The 25060-nt window shown below is 46.7% G+C and overlaps 1 protein-coding gene across 2 annotated transcripts in view; it reads left to right on the top strand.

The window, feature by feature from the left end:
* The window catches only part of MRNIP (MRN complex interacting protein), a 100549-nt gene that overhangs the window by 62971 nt on the left and 12518 nt on the right, over positions 1 to 25060 (top strand). The gene's annotated exons all lie outside the window — the stretch shown is intronic.

Here is a 25060-nt window from a genome sequence, read left to right as displayed (position 1 = left end):
TTTATTTTTATATTTATTGCAGTTTTATGTAGCGCAAACGCAACACAAAGGTATTGGAGCGCTTTATTTTTATTTTTGCAGTATTATGTAGCGCAAACTCGACATGAACGTATTGGAGCACTTTATTTTGCAGTATTATATAGCACAAACGCAATACAAAGGTATTACAGTGCTTTACATGAGCACCGGTTACATTACACAAGCACACATTCATTTTTGGTAGCTAGGGGAGATCAAGTGATTTGCCCAGAATCAGAGGATGTTTAACCCGGCGGTGAGACTCAAACTGTGTTCCCCAGCTCCAAAGTCGGCAGCTCTGGCCCTTAGGCCACATCCTTTCTGCTAGGGTTCTTTGTCTAGTACATGTTGGGGCAGTCTGGGAATAACTCAGGTTTTTTTGTTTATATAGCGCTTGGTAATACAGGTTTTGTTATTTCGTAGCGCTGCAAAGCCATTCTTAACAAAATCACTATAATTCATGTGCATCGACCTTGCAGAGATAAAGAGGTGATAAAGCTATGTCAGGATTGTAAGCTATGACATTCTCATTTTGTCAAGACGTCTGCAGTGGGTGCATTAACCAACTAACTTGAGTAGAGCTTAATACTAGGCGATAGCACTTGCTCTTGATAACCCCCGGAGGGTCACCAACCAAGCACGTAGGTTAGTTCTAGGCATGAAGATGCCAAAAGGTGTTGTCTCTAAAATGATGGAAAAGGAGTTGTGACTCCGGCCCCAAACACTTCACAGTCTCAAGCTTAATAGCAAAAAACATCTAGCCTTTGGATGTAAATTGGGCCTCTTCAAATAGAGTTCAGTTAGTAGACGCAGCCATTTTCCTAACCCTGTAGCGCAAAGAAGCTAACACAAGGGTGCCACAGTGAGAGGAGCAGGGTATCGTAGGGCACAAAAATGGAGCAAACTCCATCATGTCCTCCTCTCAGAATTCACTGGTGTCATGCCTTTGACAGTCCCCTCACAGCTACTGCGACCTTGCAGATGCCACTTCTGGAAGCCCATTCTAAAAAAAGTGTTCAAATAGCACTGCTTCCTGTTTGAAGAGGCCCCACCTCGAATAACCCCCACAGTCGCCGTCACAGGCACAGAGCACTTCCCCATCACCCTCTGGACTCGTGTATAATATCACAGCCAGTCTGTAGGAATGAGGCAAAACACTCCCAAGAGGGCGGCCTTGTTGTGTCCTCTTTCCTGCAGCGACAGGCCTGGGAGGGTTGCTGTGGCACCTGGCATACATCCACTACACTCCAAACCAAAACACATAGGTAAAAGACATTGGGCCTCATTCCGACCCTGGCGGTTTCGTGGACCACGGAAAGCACCGCCAACAGGTGCTTCCTGGGCCATTCTGCCGCGGTCAGAAAACCGGGTCCGGCGGCTTCCCGCCGGATTTACCCCGGTTGGCCCAATCCTCGCAGCGCCGCCATGGGGATTCCGACCCCCTTCCCGCCAGCCTGTTTCTGGTGGTTTTCACCGCCAGGAACAGGATGGCGGGAACGGGTGTCCTGGGGCCCCTGGGGGCCCCTGCACTGCCCATGCCACTGGCATGGGCAGTGCAGGGGCCCCCTAACAGGGCCCCATTAAGCTTTTCACTGTCTGCCTAGCAGACAGTGAAAAGCGCAACGGGTGCTACTGCACCCGTCGCACACCTGCAACACCGCCGGCTCCATTCGGAGCCGGCTTCAGTGTTGCAGGCCGCTTTCCCGCTGGGCCGGCGGGCGCTATTTTGGCTGGCGCCCGCTGGCCCAGCGGGAAAGTCAGAATGGCCCCAGCGGTCTTTCGACCGCGGAGCGGCCATCTGGCGGTTCCCATGAGGGCCATTGTCATTTACAATGCCAATAGCTCTAACTCTCACAAAGGCAAGAGACCTATTGCATTGCAAATGCTTGTTTTAACAGTGTTGGCACTAAGTCGGTACTATTCGGATTCCAACTGCCTCTGCTATAGCCATGTCAGCAACCTACTCTTGCTCAGCTCTTCAGTTCCACTTTGTCTCGCTGCAGTGTTCAGACATTGGGACACACAGCAGCAAGCGGTGCCTGACCATGTACAGTGTGTGTACTGTGCATGCTACGGGGAAGCTGGAAAGCTTTAGGGAGAATTTGTTTCTTGTGGGCCAGCTTTCAAATTCCTAACTTCAAAGCCAAAGAATAGTGTATTATGTCAATATATCCTTAAATGGTTTGAGGTCAAAAGAACCACAGCTGCACACTAACACCTCACCTCCTGTCTAGGAAGCTCATGAGCATTAACAAAGATAATCTACGATACTTCTCACAAGTAGACCAAAAAATACAGCAAGATAAGTATACTTTCTCTAACCGACTGAAAATACAAAAGGCATTTAAAAGTGTATAAAACGAATGTGGCGGTACTAGAACAATGAGGGGCAGCAGTAATAGTTCTCCTTAGCTCTGGTCAGCAAACACACATAATGTGTTGTAGTTTATAGGTGTGGTTGTGTGGGTACATAGTCCGCTTGCTGAATGCTAATAAACAATTCAAATTATAGTGTGCAGATGGTCACAATCAGTATTAACAACCATAGCTATTTTAGCCGTACTGTACCCTGAGACTTGCTGGATTCACAATGGTCTCTGTAGTAGGTACCTTAACCCCCTTCATTGTATTAAGATATGATCTGTTTGTGAGTAGTGAAATAAGCTAGAATAGCTATAGCATTTCTCCTTATTAATTTCTTCTGGAGCTAGTTAGTAAAAATAATAATAATGTGATGTACAGGCAGATGTAGGCTTTCAGCACAGACTCCGCCTCCCTCCCTTTCTGGGGGTTCCATCTCAATCCTCTCCCCTTAACCCCAATGTGTGACTTCCCAGAGTAAATACAGGTTGGTAAGTAGTAGTCGAAGCGTCCCTCACAAAAGGAGCGTATGTGATAATTTCTCTTCCAGAGGATCCTCCTCAATAGTCATAAGCACTAAATATTCCCGTCCATGTGTGGGGACTTCAGATGGATGCGTGTGTGTCATATATATATATATATAGTGTCAGTCGCCACTAGGTAGTTATAATTAGGACCTAGTTTCTATAGAAAAAATACCTTTTTTCACTTTCCTAGATCTTTGGCACCGCTTGATGAATCTCCACAAAATGTTGCCAAATTATTCGACAGTCACGTCTGCTGCTGTCTGGAAAGTGTCAGGGTAATCTGTCAAGCTGGGGCTCAGAAAAAGGGGTGGGTCAAAAAAGGGGAGTTTCCATTGTTTATTTCCATAGTGATTTTGAACAGGTCTACAGCTCGAACCACTGGACGTAATTATACCAAAATTGACAGAAATATAGCTCTTGGTCCAGAAAGCACCCTTTTTGTTACTTAGTGTAAATCCGTTCAGTAGTTTTTAAAATATTTAAGAAAAATGTGTATAATATGGGCGGGAAGGCTCCACAAACCCTCCCAATCTTGTGCTGAGATCTGATTGGCTGCCAACACTTCACTAAGGAAGCGTTGGCAGCCATGTTGGGACACCCTGACCCCATAGCTCTGGTGCTGGGGTCCCAGAGGGAACCACCCTCAAAGCAAAAAAAGCATTTTTTAAAATATTTTCACTGTGGATCTGCTAATATCAGTGAATTTTTTTTCTAAAAATGTGGACTCCTGATCTCGTTTCCGTGAGGCCCTTAGTGGGCTAGGTCCTGACGGTATGGAAATTATCAGTGCTGGGGGCGCCACTGCCACCTCCCTGGGGCTCTAATGGAAAAAAAATGCAGTGAGGCCGCCGGCACCCCTGCAGCCCCAGGCACCACCACTTCCCCATGACTTTAATCCTTTAATGAAATGTAATGCTAGGCCATTGCCAAAAACTCTCAAAACTAATTTTAAGACTGAGAGAAAATATGTCTGCATGGTCTTCAGGAGAGACAGAAAGCTGTAACAGGAATAAAAGGGCCTCTCCCATCTACTTCCAAGGGACCTGATTTATCTCCACAAAGCTTCTAGAGGCAGATCTCCTGAGAGGTGACAAAAGAGGAAAATAAGATCCACATCCAAAGGTAGGAAGTTACATTTTTGTTCTCAGTAGACATCAACGTGGAAAGTGCCAGCATCGCTGTCGACAATGAAGCGACGACAACCAACGTTGCATGAGTCTACATCAGCATTGACGGTTACAAAACACCACAAGTTGTCAATGTCCTCATCCCTCCACCGGTTAACATCATGTCCAGTACTTAGCACTCCATCGATAGCGGACCATCACCGATCAAAGATCTACTACACCTTCCTGGAGATCTCGATCAGAGACCTTGATCTCATCACCATGAGAATAGATCCTATACATGGTCAACGTCCACAGGATCATCAAAAAGAGATTACTCTTAGGGACTCCACCTATGAGAGCATCCCCGATAGACAATCTAAATACCTTTAATGAGGTGCTAGTTAGGGGAGCTAATAAGCTGAACATTGACATTCTAGCTCCTGCTACTACCCCATCAGTCATCATTGAGACTCTGCATCATAGGGCTTCCTTGAGACATTTACTTGCTCTGGTCCCAGGTCTTCTTCAACCAGCAGTGGACACTTTTCTAACTTCACCCTCCATTCGAGCGGCCCCAGCCAGAAGTTTAAAGAAATATAAGGGTCCGGAGAAAGACCCTTTATTTTTAAGAGCCGATACGCTACCAGATTCTGTCATCACAGCAGCAAAGAAAACACATGCTATTGCTGCTTCAGCACCAGTCCCACCAGACAAGGAAAGCAAGCAGATCGATTCCTTGGGCATGAAGATGCGCAGCACATTGGCTTCTTTTATGAAAGTTACTAGTGCTACAGAGTTACTTAGTCGCTATAATAGATCTCTTTGGGACTAACTTGCCAGATTTACGAACAGACTCCCAAGGGAAGACAAAGAGGACTTTGAAGAAATCCTGCAAGAGGGGGGTTAGGCTGCAAACCAAATAATTAGCTCAGACGTAAATGGCTGTGACCTGGTGGCACATGGATACGCGTACAGCATGTGTGCCAGAGGTTCATCGTGGCTTAGACTTACAGATCTTAAGCCAGAGGTGCAATAGCGCATCTTGAATATTCCTTTTACTGGCAACTCGTTGTTTGGAACCCACTCAGATGAGGAAATGTCAAAATGAAAACGGAGTTGGATATGCTAAAGGCTGTGGGGCTAGAAAAAAGGAAGTAATTTGTCCCCGGAACAGGCAGTATGACGGGCGTTCATACCATCAAAGGTTTCAAACCCCTCACCGGGTCCCTTGTCACCAACACCATCAATCCACCAAGTCTCAATTCCAGTCTAGCAGATCAGAGCGTGGATGAGGAGCTACTCAACAAGCCTACTCAGACGCCAAGAGCACAATGAGGTTTCACTTCCGCTGTCCCTGTTTACTTACCCCCACCGGAGTGGGTATCATTAACCATCTCAACGAGTGGCGCACTATTACCAGCGACTACTGGGTCTTAAATATTGTAGCGAAGGGGTACTCACTTCACTTCAAATCTCCTCCTCCGGCTGTTCCACCTTCAAAAGAATCTTGCCACCAACTAAAGCTCCTGCGATCCGAAATCACCACTCTACTTCGCAAAGAGGCAATAGAGGAGGTTCCATTCTCTCAGAGGGGAGTAGGAGTATGCTTACGGTATTTCCTTGTAAAGAAAAAGGGCCCAATTGCAGAATTCAGGCCCATCCTCGACTTACGTATGCTCAACAAACACCTATGGAAGGAAAAGTTCTGAATGCTTGATCTACACTAATTATACCCACTGCTTGATCAGGGGGATTGAATGTGTTCCATCAACCTCAAAGATGCCTACTTCCACATCCAAATCACTAGGAAGCATCAGACATTTCTAAGGCTCAAAGTGCATTCCAAACATTGCCAGTACAAGTTGCTTCCTTTCAGCTTCAAGTCAGCACCTTGCACATTCTCGAAGTGCTTGGCCGTCGTAGCAGCAGCCTTGAGAAAGAAAGGCATCCTCCCCATACTTAAACGAATGGCTGGTAAAAAGCTCTGACAAGAAATCACTACCAGATCTCCAGCGACACCCTTCAGTCATTAGATCTGCAGATCAGTCTCTCAAAATCCATCAGAGTTCCAACCCCACGAACACACTACCTTGGTGCGACACTGGACACAAAGGTCACAAGAGTGTGTCCTTCGGATGAGAGACTAACCTCAATAGCGCAGAAGTGTGCCTACATACTCCACATCCATCAGCCAGGCAGGTGGCGTCTTTTCTGGAATCAATGGTGTCATGTATACTAATTATTCCCAATGCCATGAGGCATATGAGACCTTTCTAGTAGAATCTGGAAGATCAGTGGCATCTGTTCACAAACCATTGGGATAACAAGCTCAACCCGTCTACAGCAGCGCAAGCATCAGTCTCGTGGTGGTCTCAACAACAAAACCTGATGATCGGTGTTCCTTTTCACCAAGACATTCTTACCCATTCAATCGTTACAGATGCTTCTCTCCACAGCTGAGGTGCTCACATATGTACCCTACAGACTCAGGACCTGTGGTCGTCCAAGGATCAACAATAGCACATCAATGTGCTGGAGCTATGGACAGTAATCCAGCCCTCAAGTTTTTTTATCCAAACCAGTGTGCTCCTCCTCCAAACGGACAGCACAACCACAATGCACTATCTGAACAAATAAGGGGACACACGTTCACACCCTCTATCCCTGGAATTGCAGAACTGGCTCACAGTGAGGAACTTGACCATCTCAGCAATTCATCTGTCCGGAGCCCAGAACATAAAGGTGGACTCTCTAAGCCGAAACTTTGCAGATTGTCATGACTGGATCCTGCATGCCAACGTCGTAAGGGGTATTTTTCAGGAATGGGGGCACCCTTAAATAGACCTGTTCGCAGACGAAACAAACCAAAAATGCCCAGACTGCGCATCCAGGTACTACTGACTGGGAACAAAGGGGAATACCCTTTTGATAAACTGTCAGAGACATTTCTATGCATGTTTTCTCCCATTCCTTTGATACCAACAGTCATCAGCGAATTATACAGAGCCAGAACCAGACTGAACCTGATAGCACCAGAATGGCCTCGCCAGTGGTGGTACCCTGATCTGCTCCACCTATTGGAAGAGACCACACAAGAGACTGCCATGCAAACCGGATCTTCTCTACAAGTTCAAAGGGAAGATATTCCACCCCAGTCTCCCCTTGCTGAGCTTGACAGCATGGCTCCTGAATTCCTGTAGTATGGACACTTAGGCCATTCTCAGTGGTACATGAACATACTTAAGGAGCCTAAAAGACCATTGACCAGACGTTCTTACTCTTTCAAATGGAAGAGGTTTTACATGTGGTGTATTCAGAATCATTTACACCCAATTCTGGACCTGGAAGAGGTAATATTACCCTATCTCCTCCATCTAGCAAAATCTGGTTCACAACTTTCTTCTATTCAAGTACATCTTGTAGCAATTACTGCTTATAGGAAATCGCCTTCTCAAATGTCATTCATCCATATACCTGTACTCAAAGATTTCCTGGAGGAGCTGAAAAAGTTCTTCCCACTGTGTGTTCCCCTAGGTGCTTTCAAAACTCATGGGCCCACGTTTCAAACCAATATATAATGCTTCCATATAGCACCTTACCTGGAAGACTGCTTTTCTTGTAGCTATAACTTTGGGAAGCAGAGTCAGTGAAGTTCAGTCTCTCTGCGCCTAGGAGCTTTACACGGTGTTCCATGCTAACAGGGTAGTGGTGAGAACTCACCCCAGTTTTTTTCCCCAAGGTAGTGTCTGATTTCAACTTAACCAGACAATTTCATTGCCTATGTTCTTTTCTAATTCGGCCACACAAACGGAAAGAATGTTTCTCTCTTTACATCTAAAGAGAGTACTAAAATGTCATCTGGACAAAACCAAAGACATCAGTCAGTCTGACCACCTTGTTTGTGAACTATGGCTCTGAGGACTGGCATCGCCTTCTCTAAACAAACCATTTCCAGATGGATAGTTTCTTGTATTCTGGTCAATTACCACTTTGCCAACAAAAAATTTCCTGCCAGGCCCCAAGCCCACCCTACAAGGGGCAAGGCGGCAACAGCAGCCCTATTAAAAACATTTCCCCATCTCCGAAATCTGCAAAGCTGATACTTGGAGATTGGTGCATACTTTCACAAGGCGTTACTGTCTAGATTCAGATACTATGACAGACGCCCAAGAAGGGCAGGCCTCCTTAAGAAATTTAGATGAATAAACATGTCAGCTGCTTCTTCTTACTCTTGCTTCGTCTGCAGGGGTTTGGGTTGGGCTTGCTATTCTTTTCAGTGCCTATGACTATTGATGATGAGCCCCTGAAAGAGAAGGATCAGTTACTTAACTGTAATCCTTGTTCTCTTCCGGGGGAATCCTCATCAAAGTCTTAAGCAACCCGCCCACCTCCTCAGACAAATCTCACAGACGGCAGTTAATACATGGTTGAATCTGTTATTCGTATCACTGTTTAAAAAAAAAAGTACTGACCTGTCAACCTTTGGGGCATAATGGGATACAGAAGGTCCTGGAGGTCTTAAAGGCACAGTGCCAGTATTTTCTTTGAATGCTTTCAATGCAGCTTATTGGCTAAGAATGCCTATACATTTCCTTGCAGGTTTGTCTTCAAAAAGGTCTGTATTTGCATGTTATTCTCTTTTTTCTGATTTACAAAATTGCTGGAGTCTGCTGAGTTGTCTATTAAACAAAATCGCAGTCTGAATGGCCATTTTCTTTAGCCTTTAACATAGGCTGCATGGATACATGTAAGTGTGTGTGTGTGTGTGTGTGTATTTAGATATTTGCACATGTGTGTTTTAACAACTTCTAATTACACTTTTTGGGATATATATATTTAACAACTTCTAATTACACGTTGTTAAAACACACATGCACAAATATATCTAAATATATATATATATGTGTGTTCCGGGGTCTCGTACGTGGGCAGAAATATGTAATGCTTATGACTTTGTTGAACATTCATTCCCCAAGAAGAAAACTAGAATTACAGGTAAGTAACTTCCTTCTTCAATATGTGTTGCTGGGAATAAGTGACTTCTGTTCCTACTTGACCGAAGCACTGTTTTTGAGAACATAATCAAGGAGAGACGGGCAAAGAGATCTAGAGTGAACACGGTGCAAAGATGCACAAAGCAGGGAAGTATTCGTAAAAGTAAGGGCAGGGATGCATAAATTGTCCAGAATGCAAACAGGCATTGCCAAAGCCAATGAGTTGTGTATTTCAGTGACATCACTTAGCATTTTGGTTTGCACATGCTTTTTGCTGATGTGAAACCATATTGGCTTCCACAGTACTGATGATCTATATATGTGGATGCCTCGCAACATAAGCTCACATGGGCAATTTAATGGACATTTTTTCAGTTTAAAAAAAAAAAATTAACTTTTAATTTACTGTTCCAAGATTGGCGGAAACCAATCTTGTATGATCAATTAACAAAATATTTGTGCAAAAGTGCATTAAAGAGAACAGTGGCTTGGTAGCAAGTTGAAGCTGTTGGACCCTCAAAAAACAGAAAAGTGTATTTATTTAAAGGAAGAGGAATAGGTAGAGGAGCAACAGCGGTGCAAACGGAGAGCAGAATTGCTGGAGCAGGAGGTGTGAGGTACAGGGGTGAGCAGAGATTTGAGGGAGTGGGAAGTGACATGGAGAGCACCATGGTCAGGATTTGAGGGGGGGGGAATAACACTGTAGATAACAAGAAAACACATGCACTCCAATGGAGGGCTAAATGAAAAAGAAAAAAGAAGTTCCCTGAATGTGAACAGTGGAGCAATACAAGTCATCTAGTCAGATGGACTGCAACCAGTCTATGCTCAAACTTAAGGACACACACCTGAAAATGGAGAAAAGTAATTGATTGCAAACCAAGCAAGTGAGAGTGACAAGAAAAAAAACTAATGTTAAGCAGTGGGTTGACTCAAAGCCAATTATAAGTGGAGCCATCTGTAGGCCGGACGTATGGAAAAGAAAGGAAAATAGGTGGTTTAACTGCTAACACCTGATATGGAAACACACAAAAAAATGCTGAAACATATACACCAAGTTATGCACACACTCGGATACACACACTGCCCACTCTCCCTCTCCCCTTAAATACCTTTTCACTTCACTTATAAGTGTGCAGATGCCTACACTCGTGCAAGCAGTTTGCACTTATTGCGTAGTTCAGTGGTGCTCCCCTTACCAACCTCTGAAGCATAAATAATGAATTGGGCACAAGAGGATTTGAACAGGGAACCTTCAAGTTGCCCACAGATAATTGCTGACGGGACACTAACCTGCTTAGCTGACTTACTAGTGGATGTGCTAGACAAAATCTATAAGTTGCTAAACAACTTGGAGAATTAAGGCATCCACTACAGAGATGTGTGTCTAGTGGGTCATGTGGTTAATTTGTCTGCTACAGAAACACATTTGTACATTGGTCCAATATAGGCGCAACCCCAATGCGCTGATGTCATTTTTTTCTTTTAGCACCTGTCAGCGCTGATCTGAAGAAGAACTACCCTTAGTCGCTTTTTGACTAGTCTTTTTGTCAAAGATTTTTGAGTGTCTACACACCTTCTGTGTTGAGGAAACCTTTGCGGAAGACTGGGCTCAAGCCCTATGGGTCCTATCATCGGGCGATGTCCATGACGGTTCAGCATCTCATGTGCTTGCGGTGTCTGGAGTGCGACCATGACCCAAAATTGTGCTCAGAGTGCCATGCCATGAATCCGAAGGCTTTGAATGAGTGGTCCTTAAAGCTTCTTGTGGTGTGACATTCGGCTCTGCGTAGGTCCCGATCTCGGTGAGAGAAAGGTCCTGGGATTGGTTGCAGAGAACCCCCACCGCTACCCCCACCCACCCTCTTCAATGTCCCACTCCAAGTGCTCAGGACGATCGGGTAAGTCGAGGCACACGAAGGACAAATGTTCTTTAACTTCACCCCGTCCGTTGGCTGAGATTAGGTAAAGGGAGCGGTTGTCGCTCTAGGTCTCCGTCCACAGAGCCTGTGTCTGGGTCGGCTCTGCACATCCCTGAGTTTCCAGGAGCTGCAGTGACCCTTGCCCAGCTCAGAGTTTTATGAGGCCATGCACCTCATTTTTGGGCAGTCTGACCCTTCGGGAGCTTCCTCGGCCCGTGGGATCAGAAAGGGCCGCCTCGGGTTGTGTGCTGGTGGCTTCGGCCCTAAGGGGCACCCATGGATTTGTTCCTGGATCCGAACTGTCAATTGTCGTGCCACCTTGACCTTCTCCAACGCTGGCTCAGACTTTGACGCTCCAGCCAACGCCCATGCCCCCAAGTGGCATTGACCCCATCCTCATTGTCGACTCTGATACTGAGCCGGCTTGGTGTCATGCAACGTCAGTTCCGACTTTGACAGGAGCCTTGCCCCCTTTGTTGGATCCTGACCCATATTATTATGGGTTAGGGTATGGAGAGGAATGGGAGGGGTCGCTGGCCCCTTTAAAATACCACCTTCAAAATCCTATGGACTGGCGGATGGACCTTTGTGAACTCAGTGGTCTGGGTACTTCCCCAGACACTGGAATGCCTTCTAACCCTACAGTGGCTACGGATGAGGGGGCATCCTATTCCATGGTAGTGCGAAGAGCGTCTGAAGTCCTGGGCCTTGAGCTGCCTTCGGTGGCAGTCAGGACTGGGGTTTGATCCTCTGAAACCCTTTTGCCCTTTAATGAAGTCCTTACTAATGTCCTGCTGGGTCCCAGGTCTAAACCTAGAATTGGGGCTCCTGTGAGCAGGACAATTGCACGCTACCATTGTCCTGCTCCACCTGATCCAACGTTCCTGTGCAACACCCCACCCTTGAGAGCTTGGTTATTCAAGCCTCTACATCCCAGAGCGCTTTCCCTTCTGCATCCCCAGATAAGGAATCCAAGAGGCTGTACCAACTTGGGAAGATGTTGTTTTCTTCCTCCAGCCTAGTATTGCGGTCCGAGAACATTGCATGCCTTTTGAGCCATTATACCCATACCCTATGGGATATGGTTGCCAAGTGGTGCCACAGGTCCTGGAGGAGGCTCGGGCTGTACTCTCTCAAGCTTTTGAAAATGGGAAGGACGCAGCAAAGTTCAGGATCCAATGTGGACTGGACATGACTGACTCATTGGGTAGCACAGTGTATTGACTGTGTCCCTGAGGTGCCATGTCTAGTTGAGGACTTCTGTACTTTTCAGGGGCTGCCAAGCTACCCTTATGGACATGCCCTTTGATGGCACCTGTCTCTTCAGGGACAAAGCAGACTTGGCGCTGGAGCGCTTCAAAGATTCTTGTGCTATGGACAGGTCCTTGGGTCTCAGAGCTGCCCCTCGCCTCCCTCAGTCTGCTTTTCACCCCTTTCGTGGCTACAGAGGGGCCCCTCTACCATGTCTGTTGCCCTCCAGCCACTGTGGGAACGTGGGATCCACCATCCTCTTGGATCAGAGCCAGCGGTCCAGGCAGTCCACCACCAACCCCAAGCCCCCCACCACCAGCCCCCACCCCTTCAGCTGCCTCCAAACTGTCCGAGTCTGATGATTAGGGTCCAGTCTGCAGCAGGATTCGCCATCACCTGCTCTGCTGGCAGTCCATCATGCCAGACAGGGACTTCTCCCTCCCTTTTGATATTACACCTCCATCCGTGCCACCATCCTTCGATTGGATGATGGAGGATCACTTGGCACTTCTCGGAGGTTACGACTCTTGGCTAAGGGAGCCAGAGAGAGGGTCCCTGTGCCAGAAATAGGTGGTGGTTGCTATTCCCGCTACTTTCTGGTGACCGAAAAGGACAAGGGCCTCTGCCCTATCCCTCGATCTTTTCCTTAAGAAGAAGTTCAGTATGCTCACTCTAGCTCAGGTTCTTTCTGCCCTGGACCCAGGTGACTGGATGGTAGCGTTGGACTTGCAGGACGCTTACTTCCACATTCCCGTCCTATCTGCCCACTGTCATTACTTGCGAATCACAGTTGGCTGCGAACACTTTCAATTCACTGTGCTCACCTTTTGACCTTACCAGTGCCTCTTGGGTGTTCCCCTACGGTGATGACAGTGGTCACAGCTCTTCTATGCAGGTCAAGGGTTTCAGTCTTCCGGTATATCGACAACTGTCTGTTAAAGGCGGGCTCACCCCAGCTATTGTCTTCCATCTACAGACTACAACGGATCTCCTGCATTCGTTGGGGTTCACTATAAACATGCCAAAGTCACACCTGACTCCCTCTCAGATGCTCCCTTTCATCTGAGCTGTTCTGGACACAGTGCAGTTTCGGGTTATCCTCCTAAGCGGCGAGTCCAGGATGTTCAGGCCATGATACTGATGTTTCAGCCTCTATCCTGGATTTCGGTGAGAATGACTTTGAAGTTGAAAAGTAAAACGGTGAAACAATAGCGAATCTAAAATCCCTACCTGCATTACTAAAAATCTACATGAGAGCAATAGCAGTGTTAGCCTGATCTGCCCGTCTAGTCTCTGCAAGGAAACCCAATCCCCATACTGGTGTGATAGGTAGAAAGGCGGTCTTTTGGTCTGCTGTTAGTCCACTCAAGTGGATGGAGAAAAGACACCAGGTTAGCAGAACCGCAACGATCTGGTGGAGCATAAGATGGCTGGCTCACTGGAATGTCCCCTCTGCCTTAATTTGGGCAGTATGTTGTTTATAATAAAATATGTTGTTCTAAGAACTGCCCTGACGTGATAATCCATCTTTTATGTTTAAGGTAGACATTGTGCTCTTTGGACCAGCAATACCTGGCAAACAATCATATACAGCCTTGGGCCGAGCATAAGATAAAGTGTGATATAGAAAGCTAATAACAAACTCTGCATGGAATGGTAACCGATAAAAATAATGAAACAACTCCACTAAAATGAAGCATCCACAGAGCATGAGTAATGTCAGCAATATTGCGTTTTGGAGAGTCCAAGGTGACACTCGCTCGGCAACGCTTTTTGTCTTGAGTGGAGCTCAGGCTCCTGTATGCCTTTCCGCCTGTACCACTTCTGACCAGAGATCTCAAGATCAAGAATAACCAGGCACAAGTAATCCTTGTGGCTCTGGACTAGGCACGAAAAGTCTGGTATCCTGAGCTATGGGGCATGGACATTGATCCGATCAGACTGCCCCTTTTGGAGGATCTTGTGTCGCAGCAGGGAAAGGTTTTCCACACAAACCTGTTCAGTCTCTGCCTTCTTGATTGGAGATTGAACATCAGCAGTTGTCAGCTTTTGACCTTCCGCCCGAAGTCTGTAACTTTATTTAGGCAGCCAAGCGTCCCTCCACAAAACTGTATACGCCTGTCGTCGTGAGAAATTTATGGCATGGTGCACAGACAAGTCTGTTGAGCACACACACACACACGAACACACACGTTCTCTCCCTCTAGTTCTCTCTCTTATTGGCCGAGCAGGGCTCTGCTATGGGCAATCTCATAGGATATTTGTCTTCAATCTTGGCTTTCTTATGGCTGCCTCATATGCCTTCTTTGTTTCAATTTCTCCTATTGTAAATACATTCCTTAAAGGCCTTACTCATGTTTCCTCCTTCCCGATTCATTATGCCCCAAAAGGATTTGGTTTTGGTTCTGACATTGCTGATGTGTGCTCATTTTGAGCCTCTCCACATTTGTCCTCTCAGGCATCTCACCTTGAAAACAGCCTTTCTTGTGGTCATTACAATTACCCGCAGAGCGAGTGAGCTGCAGTGTTGGAAATGGCCCTTTCTGCAGGGTTATCGCAAATAATTTGTCTTTCTCTTCCTATTGTTCTCACACTTTTTTGTTGGCTTTAAGACACGGGGCACTTTACCACTGCTAATCAGTGCTAAAGTGCATGTGCCCTCTGTAGGAAGTTGGCTCTGTATGTGTTATTTCAAAGTAAGAAATAACATGCACAGAGTCCAAGGGTTCCCCTTAGAGGTAAGATAGTGGCAAAATGAGATAATACTAAGGCTCTATTTTGTGGTAGTGTGGTGGAGCAGTAGGCTTATCCAAGGAGTAGTGTTAAGCATTTGTTGTACATACACACAGGCAATAAATGAGGAACACACACTCAGAGACAATTCCAAGCCAATAGGTTTTTGTATAGAAAAATATATTTTCTTAGTTTATTTTAAGAACCACAGGTTCAAATTCTACATGTAATATCTCATTTGAAAGGTATTGCAGGTAAGTACTTTAGGAACTTTGAATAATCACAATAGCATATATACTTTTTACATAAAACACATATAGCTATTTTAAAAGTGGACACAGTGCAATTTTCACAGTTCCTGGGGGAGGTAAGTTATTGTTAGTTCTTGCAGGTAAGTAAACCACCTACAGGGTTCAAATTGGGGTCCAAGGTAGCCCACCGTTGGGGGTTCAGAGCAACCCCAAAGTCACCACACCAGCAGCTCAGGGCCGGTCAGGTGCAGAGGTCAAAGAGGTGCCCAAAACACATAGGCTTCAATGGAGAAGGGGGTGCCCCGGTTCCAGTCTGCCAGCAGGTAAGTACCCGTGTCTTCGGAGGGCAGACCAGGGGGGTTTTGTAGGGCACCAGGGGGGACACAAGTCAGCACAAAAAGTACACCCTCAGCAGCGCGGGGGCGGCCGGGTGCCGTGTGCAAACACGCGTCGGGTTTTCAATAGGTTTCAATGAGAGACCAAGGGGTCTCTTCAGCGTTGCAGGCAGGCAAGGGGGGGGGGCTCCTCGGGGTAGCCACCACCTGGGCAAGGGAGAGGGCCTCCTGGGGGTCACTCCTGCACTGGAGTTCCGTTCCTTCAGGTCCTGGGGGCTGCGGGTGCAGGGTCTTTTCCAGGCGTCGGGATTTCAGAGTCAGGCAGTCGCGGTCAGGGGGAGCCTCGGGATTCCCTCTGCAGGCGTCGCTGTTGAGGCTCAGGGGGGACAACTTTGGTTACTCACAGTCTTGGAGTCGCCGGGGGGTCCTCCCTGTAGCGCTGTTTCTTCACCAGTCGAGTCGGGGTCGCCGGGTGCAGTGTTGCAAGTCTCACGCTTCTTGCGGGGATTGCAGGGGTCTTTAAATCTGCTCCTCTGGAAACAAAGTTGCAGTCTTTGTTGAACAGGGCCGCTGTTCTCGGGAGTTTCTTGGTCTTTTGGAAGCAGGGCAGTCCTCTGAGGATTCAGAGGTCGCTGGTCCTGGGGAAAGCGTCGCTGTTGCAGTTTTCTTTGAAGTAGGGCAACAGGCCGGTGGGGCTGAGGCCAAATCAGTTGTCGTCTCCGTCTTCACTGCAGGGCTTCAGGTCAACAGTCCTTCTTATTCTTTAGGTTGCAGGAATCTATCTTCCTCGGTTCTGGGAGCCCCTAAATACTCAATTTAGGGGTGTATTTAGGTCTGGGAGGGCAGTAGCCAATGGCTATTGGCCCTGAGGGTGGCTACACCCTTTTTGTGCCTCCGCCCAAGGGGAGGGGGGGTCACATTCCTATCCCTATTGGGGGAATCCTCCATCTGCAAGTTGGAGGATTTCTAAAAGTTAGAGTCACTTCAGCTCAGGACACCTTAGGGGCTGTCCTGACTGGCCAGTGACTCCTCCTTGTTATTCTCATTATTTCCTCCGGCCTTGCCGCCAAAAGTGGGGCCGTGGCCGGAGGGGGCGGGCAACTCCACTAGCTGGAGTGTCCTGTGGTGCTGGAACAAAGGGGGTGAGCCTTTGAGGCTCACCGGCAGGTGTTACAGCTCCTGCCTGGGGGAGGTGATAGCATCTCCACCCAGTGCAGGCTTTGTTACTGGCCACAGAGTGACAAAGGCACTCTCCCCATGTGGCCAGCAACATGTCTCGAGTGTGGCAGGCTGCTAAAACCAGTCAGCCTACACAGGTAGTTGGTTAAGGTTTCAGGGGGCACCTCTAAGGTGCCCTCTGGGGTGTATTTTACAATAAAATGTACACTGGCATCAGTGTGCATTTATTGTGCTGAGAAGTTTGATACCAAACTTCCCAGTTTTCAGTGTAGCCATTATGGTGCTGTGGAGTTCGTGTTTGACAGACTCACAGACCATATACTCTTATGGTTACCCTGCACTTACAATGTCTAAGGTTTGGCTTAGACACTGTAGGGGCACAGTGCTCATGCACTGGTGCCCTCGCCTATGGTATAGTGCACCCTGCCTTAGGGCTGTAAGGCCTGCTAGAGGGGTGACTTATCTATACTGCATAGGCAGTGTGAGGTTGGCATGGCACCCTGAGGGGAGTGCCATGTCGACTTACTCGTTTTGTTCTCACCAGCACACACAAGCTGGCAAGCAGTGTGTCTGTGCTGAGTGAGGGGTCCCCAGGGTGGCATAAGATATGCTGCAGCCCTTAGAGACCTTCCCTGGCATCAGGGCCCTTGGTACCAGGGGTACCAGTTACAAGGGACTTACCTGGATGCCAGGGTGTGCCAATTGTGGGAACAAAAGTACAGGTTAGGGAAAGAACACTGGTGCTGGGGCCTGGTTAGCAGGCCTCAGCACACTTTCAATTCAAAACATAGCATCAGCAAAGGCAAAAAGTCAGGGGGTAACCATGCCAAGGAGGCATTTCCTTACACCCTCTCCCTAAAACTTGGTGTAATTGGATTACACCTATATCGCTTATTTAATTTACCTGTAAGTCCCTTGTAAAGTGGTATAACATATACCCAGGGCCTGTATCTTGCAGTACTAATTGTGCCATCCATAGAAGTAGCCTTTCCTGCTTAGTGTTGTAGGTGGATTTTATATTATTATTTTAGAAATGCCAGTTTTAGAAAGTGGCCATTTCTCTGTGTTTTATAACTGATGCTCTGCAGCCTGACTCCAATCCACGTCTGGGACAGAGTGACAGCTCCACTTTGTGCATACTCTCCAGACAACCATCAATCAGGGAGGGCTAGGTGTGGCAGGGTTACATCTGCATACTGATGGTCTCCCTGGGCTGGGAGAGAGGGAGGATCGTTCACGCTTTACACTTGAATAGGCTGTGTCCTGCCTTCACACAAAGGGATTGTTTACCCCCTACTGATGTCTAGCGCCAGAGTAGTGGATAAAGGAAATTCTTGGACCTGGTCAGATATGGCTTGAACCTTCTCCAACCTTCTAGAAGCTGGACACCTAAGATCCAAGCACAGGCTGTCGTCCCATGATTTTTAGAGCACTTTTGGCAACTAGGACTGAACCTCTGTCAGGAGGACTGCTGAGCTGCAAAAGGACTCATCTGTACTGCTCTTCTGTTGTTGCCCTGCTGCCTGGTGTCTGCTGGGTGGCACAAAGGACTCATCTAGATTGCTTTTCTGATTGTTGCCCTGCTGCCAGTTGATCTTTGAATAAGGGGTCCCATGCACTGTTGGACTATCAGGAGGAACTGCCACCTCCCTAGCTGTGCTGGCCTGCCTACCTTGTGTTTCCCCACCAGTGTTTCCCCATGGGTGGAGGGCTTCCCTATGTCTTTTTAACTGGTGTAATGAGAACGCTGCTTGTTGCCTTCGCCATGACCAGCGCATGGAGAGCTCTTCACTCTTTAGTTCTCCACTGTTAGCATCTGGGGCCTCTGCGTGGCTTTGTAGCCTAGGGCTGTTTTGGCCTTGAGTACTCTGTGCCCTGTAGCCCAGTATCCCATGAGGAGAGAGTCTCCAGTGCTCAGAGTGGTGCGCATTGCCATATGTACCACGGACTGCAGCTTCTTTCTTAAGGATGAGAGAACAATCCAGAACGGTCTGCCTGTCTGCACTGTGGCTCGACTCCAGTGGACTGAGGACAGCGCTCCACGCTGCCCGGTGATGCCATCATTTAGGGGCGACCACGCCAAAGAACTAGCAGCGATTATCGTGAGTTTCATCTGCCTCAGCAGGTGCTGCAGCAGCGAGGAGAAGCCAGCAGGAGCAGTTCCTACGTTGCCTAGGTGACCCTGGCCCCTGTCAGGTTATCTGAGGGTTGGAGGCTGATGGGGGCCCGCTGGGACCTGCTCCTATCATCATCTGGCACACAGAGCCACCAAGAGCCTCTGCAGGTACTGTGGGCCTCATCCAGGCCTGTGGGTGAGTGGAGAAGTAGTGCGGTCGTGAGGTGGAAATAGCCACATAGTGCCACAGTGGACTGCTTATGCTAACTAGTGCGTGTCCGAGAAGAAGCAGGGAGGCCTTTTGAGCTTGCGCTGGCACTCTACGCTAGAAAACACATCAATCACTCACCACAATTTCCTCAAAGCTGCTCCCCCTCCCCCCCACACTCCTGTGTCCTGTGGTCAAGCAATTACCTTAATACATGTAGGAGACGAGGTGGGGTGCTGGCACCCTCCTTACTCTTCTAAATGTCCGTGGGCTCATAGACTTTACTGTATAACACTTAAGTCTGCAGAAGGGCTGCCTTCCGTGGTCTGGGGGAAGGGGATGTTGTTATCCATGTCGGTATGACTGAAGGTTATAATGTATGTTTACACTCATTGTCTGCTGCATTTTAGGCCCTTAGTATTCCCTAACATATATTTTTTACGCCTTGTATTGTTGGGAAAATTAGTAATATGTTGTGTGACTGCATAATATGTTTTTCTTTCATGATGTTGGACAACCTAGCTGTAATTACCTTGTTCCACTCATTGTGATGTTTGTGACAATCACCTAAGTGACAAAGCAATCACTGCTTTTTGTTGTATTGGGCTACAGATTTATGTATAATATACTTCATATTTTTATATAATATTGTGTAGAGTCTCTTTTGTGGTGTATTAATTTTGTCGCTGGTGTGAGTGTGTTGCGCAAATGCTTTACACATGACCTCTGAGGATAAGCCTGACTGCTCTGTGCCAAGCTACCGGGGGTGAGCGCAGGTTATCCTTAGTGTGTAACTTATTCCGTCTGACTGAGATGCAAACCTTAACCAACCAGAATCCCCATTTCTATCATGCAGGCATTGACATCTAAGCTGCCCTATGTTTCCGTCTATCCTGACAAAGTTGTGCTTTTCACACTGGGCTCCTTTCTTCCGAATGTGGTTATGCCCTTCCATGTAGGCCAGTCCATCACCTTGCCTACATTTTAAGCACCCCCACATCCTTCTAAGGAAGAGGAGAGTCTCAACCGCCTAGACCCAAAAGGAGCGTTGGTGTTCTACCTTGATCATACTTGAGTTCCGGGTGGATGGTCAATTCTTTGTTGGTTATATGGGTGCGAAGAAAGGTCAGGCAATGCAGAATAGAACCATCTCCAGATGGGTCATACTCTGCATTATAATGTGCTATGCATTGGCTAAGAACCAACCCCCTGAGGGTTTGCATGCTCATTCTATTAGAGCTAAAGCTGCGACCACTGCGTTAGCACGTGAAGTTTGAGTCATGGCCATCTGTCAGGCAGTAACATGGGTATCTCTGCACACACGTACCAAACACTTTTTGCCTAGACAGTCAGGTCCGTCGGCACGAGCACTTTGCATGTTCGGTCCTGCAGGACTTTCTAGTAGGATCTTAGTTCACAGACCCACCCCTGAGGATGGAATTGCTTGGGTATCTATTCTAAGGTAAGGAATCTGCAACTAGATGTCTCTAATACATGGACAAGTTACTTACCTTTGGTAACGCCATACCTGATAGAGGCAATATCTAGTTCAGATTCCTTACTGACCCTTCATCCTCCCCGCTCTGCAAACTAATTTCTAGGGACAGGGACTTCCCTTCCAGGGCCCTAGTTTTGACACACCAGCGGTCAGTGTTCTTCATGGTTCTGGTGTGGAAATTCATGAAAAGAAACTGACGTCAGCGCGCTGGGGTGGCTCCTATATAGGACCTGCAACGTCCTGTCCGGTGTGGACAACGAAGGACACTGAGCCGATCGCCGCCACCTAACAGCGAGCAGGGATACTGCTTGAGAAAATTCTCCGGATCCAAGCTGGCACCTGGGATAAATTCTAAGGTAAGGAATCTGATACAGGTATTGTCTGTACCAGATAAGGCATTACTGAAGGTAAGTAACTTGGCCTACACATGCATCCATATAATAAAATTGTTAAAGATTTGGTGCCTCTGGATTCTAGTCTGCTCTAAAGAATAGTGGTGGCTTAAGAGGCTGAGATCTCGTTTTCCACTCAACTAAGCACAAGTAGAGAAATTAGAGATTTGCGAAAAGGAATGGTGACACTTTAAAAAAAAATGGGTGCTTATATTTAAATCCCCTGCATGTTTTGTCCAGCCGAGGACTTGTGAAAGCAGAGAATCCATAATCAGTGCTGAATCAATGATCGTGTGGTTCTTTTAGTTGAGTGCCTCCTCACCTGAAATATGTCGCACCTATATTGTGTGCAAAATGCTACACACTGATGTTTATATAATCCTGGCTTTGAAGGGTAAAATATGCGTCTGCTGTTCAAGTACAATGGATTTTTTTTAAGTGTTGCATATCATTTTTTTCATTACTAGATGCAATATTATCTCTCTACTTTGAAGACAGGATACAACAATTTCTATTGGCTTTCGTTTGTCTTGTATGAACAAAAATATGTTTCTTACTATCTTTCCTTACTTTCTTAGAGAGCTTGAGATAGTAGAAGGCATTCTCATTATGTACATGTTTCGGTTTTGCCTACCAGATAGGTTGTGAAATATCTATTGTGAGTTTACTATGAGCTTACAGCTCATCGCTTTGCTTTACATTGTTGGCTTTTTTGTCACTCTCATTTGCTTGCTGTTATTTAGGGGCTTTCCATTCTTTTCTAGTTTTTGTCCCTACTGTGGAGCATAGCCACTTAACGATCCTTTTGGTTCGCTGACCTGTAACCTTCCACTACTCACATCTAAGGATCTACTTTTTTCTTTTTAATTCAGCAATCCATAAGAGTGTGTTTGCTTTCTAGCTCTCTCCCTCATGTGCTGTTTCCTTCACTCAAATATCCACCAGCCCTGTGTTGCAACCCACCTCACGCATCTTGCCTATAAAAGCACAACAGTGGTATTTGTGCTGGGGTATGGCTGAAGAGAGAACTCTGACAGTTTGTTTTTGTTTTGTCTCCCGCATTCCACATATTGCATGAAAGCACAGGCTTTGACAAATACTTTTAAGGCGCATGAGGAAGGACCATTTTCTGCATTCACTTTGCTGGCATCTGAAGCAGGATGTGTACTTAACGTGACACCTCTTCTTGAGTACCAAAAATCAACTTCCTGGCTACTCAAGAGGACAAAATGGTTGAATCCTGTAGATAGCAAATTAAGCCTAGTGAAGCATTTCCACGTATATTCTGACATTACCTTGTACTTTTTGGCAATTCTGTTGAGTTTCCTCAGTGAAAAGTATTTGAAAAATAAATTTTACATTAATAAATATTGAAAACAATGAATTCAGTGTAAATTTTTGCTCTACCATAAGATGTTTGCTTTTCCTCCAGTAGTTTCAAATCTTCTTCTTCTTTTTTTTTATTTTTATTTTTTATTTTTATTTTTAAGCAATACCTTACAGACAAACATTGGGAAAGCCAGTAGCTCAGCACGCACATTATAAAGGCGAGACCTACTGGCTTTACCAGTGCCTGTATTCTTAGACAGCTTGTGCCATAGACTTATTTTATGAACTCTGACACAAGTTGTTTCAGATTGTCCTTTAGGTTTAGCAGTCTCCCAGAATGCTGGGTTTCAGCTCTGTTAAAGCAATAGCTTCAGTGCAGAGGATCAGATTGCCTGAAACAAATTCACACACTTCTTACATACCGTATGCGCCTGCTTCACAGTATTGCAAGCAGAGACATAATGCGATGCAGTGGACACTCATTCTGCTTTGGCAAAGCTTGAAAGGGGTGCTTTAGTTGGATACTCTAAAGCTATATATCCCAAACTGTTTGTCTCGACCCACTGGTGGGTTGCAAGCTGATTTTTGGTGAGTTGCAAATGTCCTGGTTTATATATAAGCAGTATATAAAATGATCAGCTCAGTTAGGGCACCAGTGCAAAGGTGCTGAACAATGTTCCTAAGTTCAGTATTAAAACAAACCCTTGGCAGTGTTCCCAAACAAGACTCCAGGTGAACCCTCCAGTATTTATTGCTGCTGTTTTTATTTTTTCTTTCATAAATCCATTTCAAACGAGAATGTGCTCAGTATTTGTGATCATACACAACCATACCATTTGTGTATGACTTTCACACATAACATGAGAAGTATGGATGTGGCTTAACGGTCAGAGCTGGTGACTTTGGATCTGGGGGAACCAGGTTTGAGTCTAGTTGGCTCAGTTTCCTTTGATTCTAGGCAAATCACGGAATGTCTCTTGCTTATAATAAAATTAATCTAACTTTACATAATGGAATCTGGTGCTCATGTAAAGTGCTCCAATGCCTTAGGGCCATGTTAGCATAAAACTGAAAGTGTATAGAGAGAGTCCAAAATGCACCACTGGGCCTCGTTTCAACCCAAAAATGGATATGAGGCCTAAACCATGCTCTGCTGGAGAAGGGGTTTCTCAAAGTTGCTAAAATCACTGATATCTAAATCAAGATATTTTTGAAGCCTTGTGATTTTAGTGAATGGGAGCCACAGACCAGCACCCCCCTTTCAAAAGTGTTACAGCTCCAGGCTCAACTGCAGTTCACCATCTGCCAATTGTATGGGCAGTTCAATATCTTGACCATAGTCCTGTATCAAAGGGTGTAGTACAGTTGTGAATTTTTTTTTATTTTTATTTTTATTTATTTATACAAATTTGCATAATACCAACAACAGCTGCCCTAAGAGCTCCAGATAGACCACAAGGAGTCCATAAGTGTGTGCACAAGAAAAGCCAGGATAACAAAGGTGAAGTCCAAGAAAACAAGGTACCCAGCAGGGTCGAAGCCCTAAATTCAAATACCATCCCATATACATGCTGATGAGAGCTGCAGGAAGCACATCCCCAGGGGAAATCTAAATACAGGAGTACTTGGGGTACAAACCAATAACAATAACAACATCAGAAGGATGGAGGCGGCCGAACAGACCCACACAGCAGGAACGTCCAACAAACATCATTTTCCACACGTGCGGGAGCAATATCCAATCCAAACAGTCGTGCATGTGACCTCGCACTCATCGCAAAGATTCTCTTAATTTAACCAGTGGATTCTAAAAAGAAGCGAAAAGGCGCCCAGATGTCTCTAGGGTGAGAACGCGCCTGGGCCATCTCCCAAAAGATGGACAGCTGCTCCTGACAGAATGCGGCATCCCGCAGCCAATCATCCTTCCGCGGAGCCCTGCCCCGCCCCAAGCACACTGCCACGCTTCTCTTCGCCAACAAGAGCAACATACCTACGAGACGTCTCCACTCCGATGGCACGCCGTCCAGCAGCACCACCACAGGAGAGAAAGGCAGATCCAAGCCAGTCATGCCGGTTATCGCATGCATCACTTCACCCCAAAAGACGCGCACCTCACCACAAGTCACGCCAAATGCAGAAAATCAGCGTCCAGGGCAAGGCATCGTTTGCAGCGCGCATCGTCGCGCAACCCCATAGCCCCTAGACTGAGGGGGTTATAATACAAGCGATGTAAAGATTTAAAGTGTATGAGCCACAGTCTATAGTTGGGCGACAGCGCTCTCATCTGCGCACAGCAGCTTCTCCACATAGCATCAGTAATCTCCTCCCCAGCATCCCTCTCCCATTTGACCCTCACAGCCTCCACCACTGCCCGTCGCTGATCCTGCATGCATCTGTACAGTTTGGTAATAAGCTGACGCAGGGACTGCGCGCGCCAAAGCAGCTCAAGCGCCTGACAAGTTTGAGGCATAGTCGGAAGACCAGCAAATCGCGCCCGGAGCATCGCGTACACCCACAACAAATACAACCTATGCAGCACATTATCAACCCCATCACTTAGCGCCTCAGGCGACCGCAGGCGCTCATTCACAAACCAGTCCCCCAGCAGAGACAGCCTGGAAGCAGAAAGAAAGTCCCGCAATCGCACATCACTGGACATTCTTTTATCTGCAACATCTAATACTGACATCGTAGGAGCAAAAGGCTCACATCCACCCGACCAACGCAGCAGAGCAGCCCAAGCCCCAGACGTGCACGCAACAGTATTCACACCCCTAGGGCGAGTCAGAGTCCTACATCCAAGCACCCTCAGCAGCCGGTCCGGCCACACCGCATCC

This window comes from Pleurodeles waltl, chromosome 7, assembly GCF_031143425.1.
Source record: "Pleurodeles waltl isolate 20211129_DDA chromosome 7, aPleWal1.hap1.20221129, whole genome shotgun sequence".
In the NCBI taxonomy this organism is placed as follows: Eukaryota; Metazoa; Chordata; class Amphibia; order Caudata; family Salamandridae; genus Pleurodeles; species Pleurodeles waltl.
This window is presented reverse-complemented; position numbering and strand designations above follow the sequence as displayed.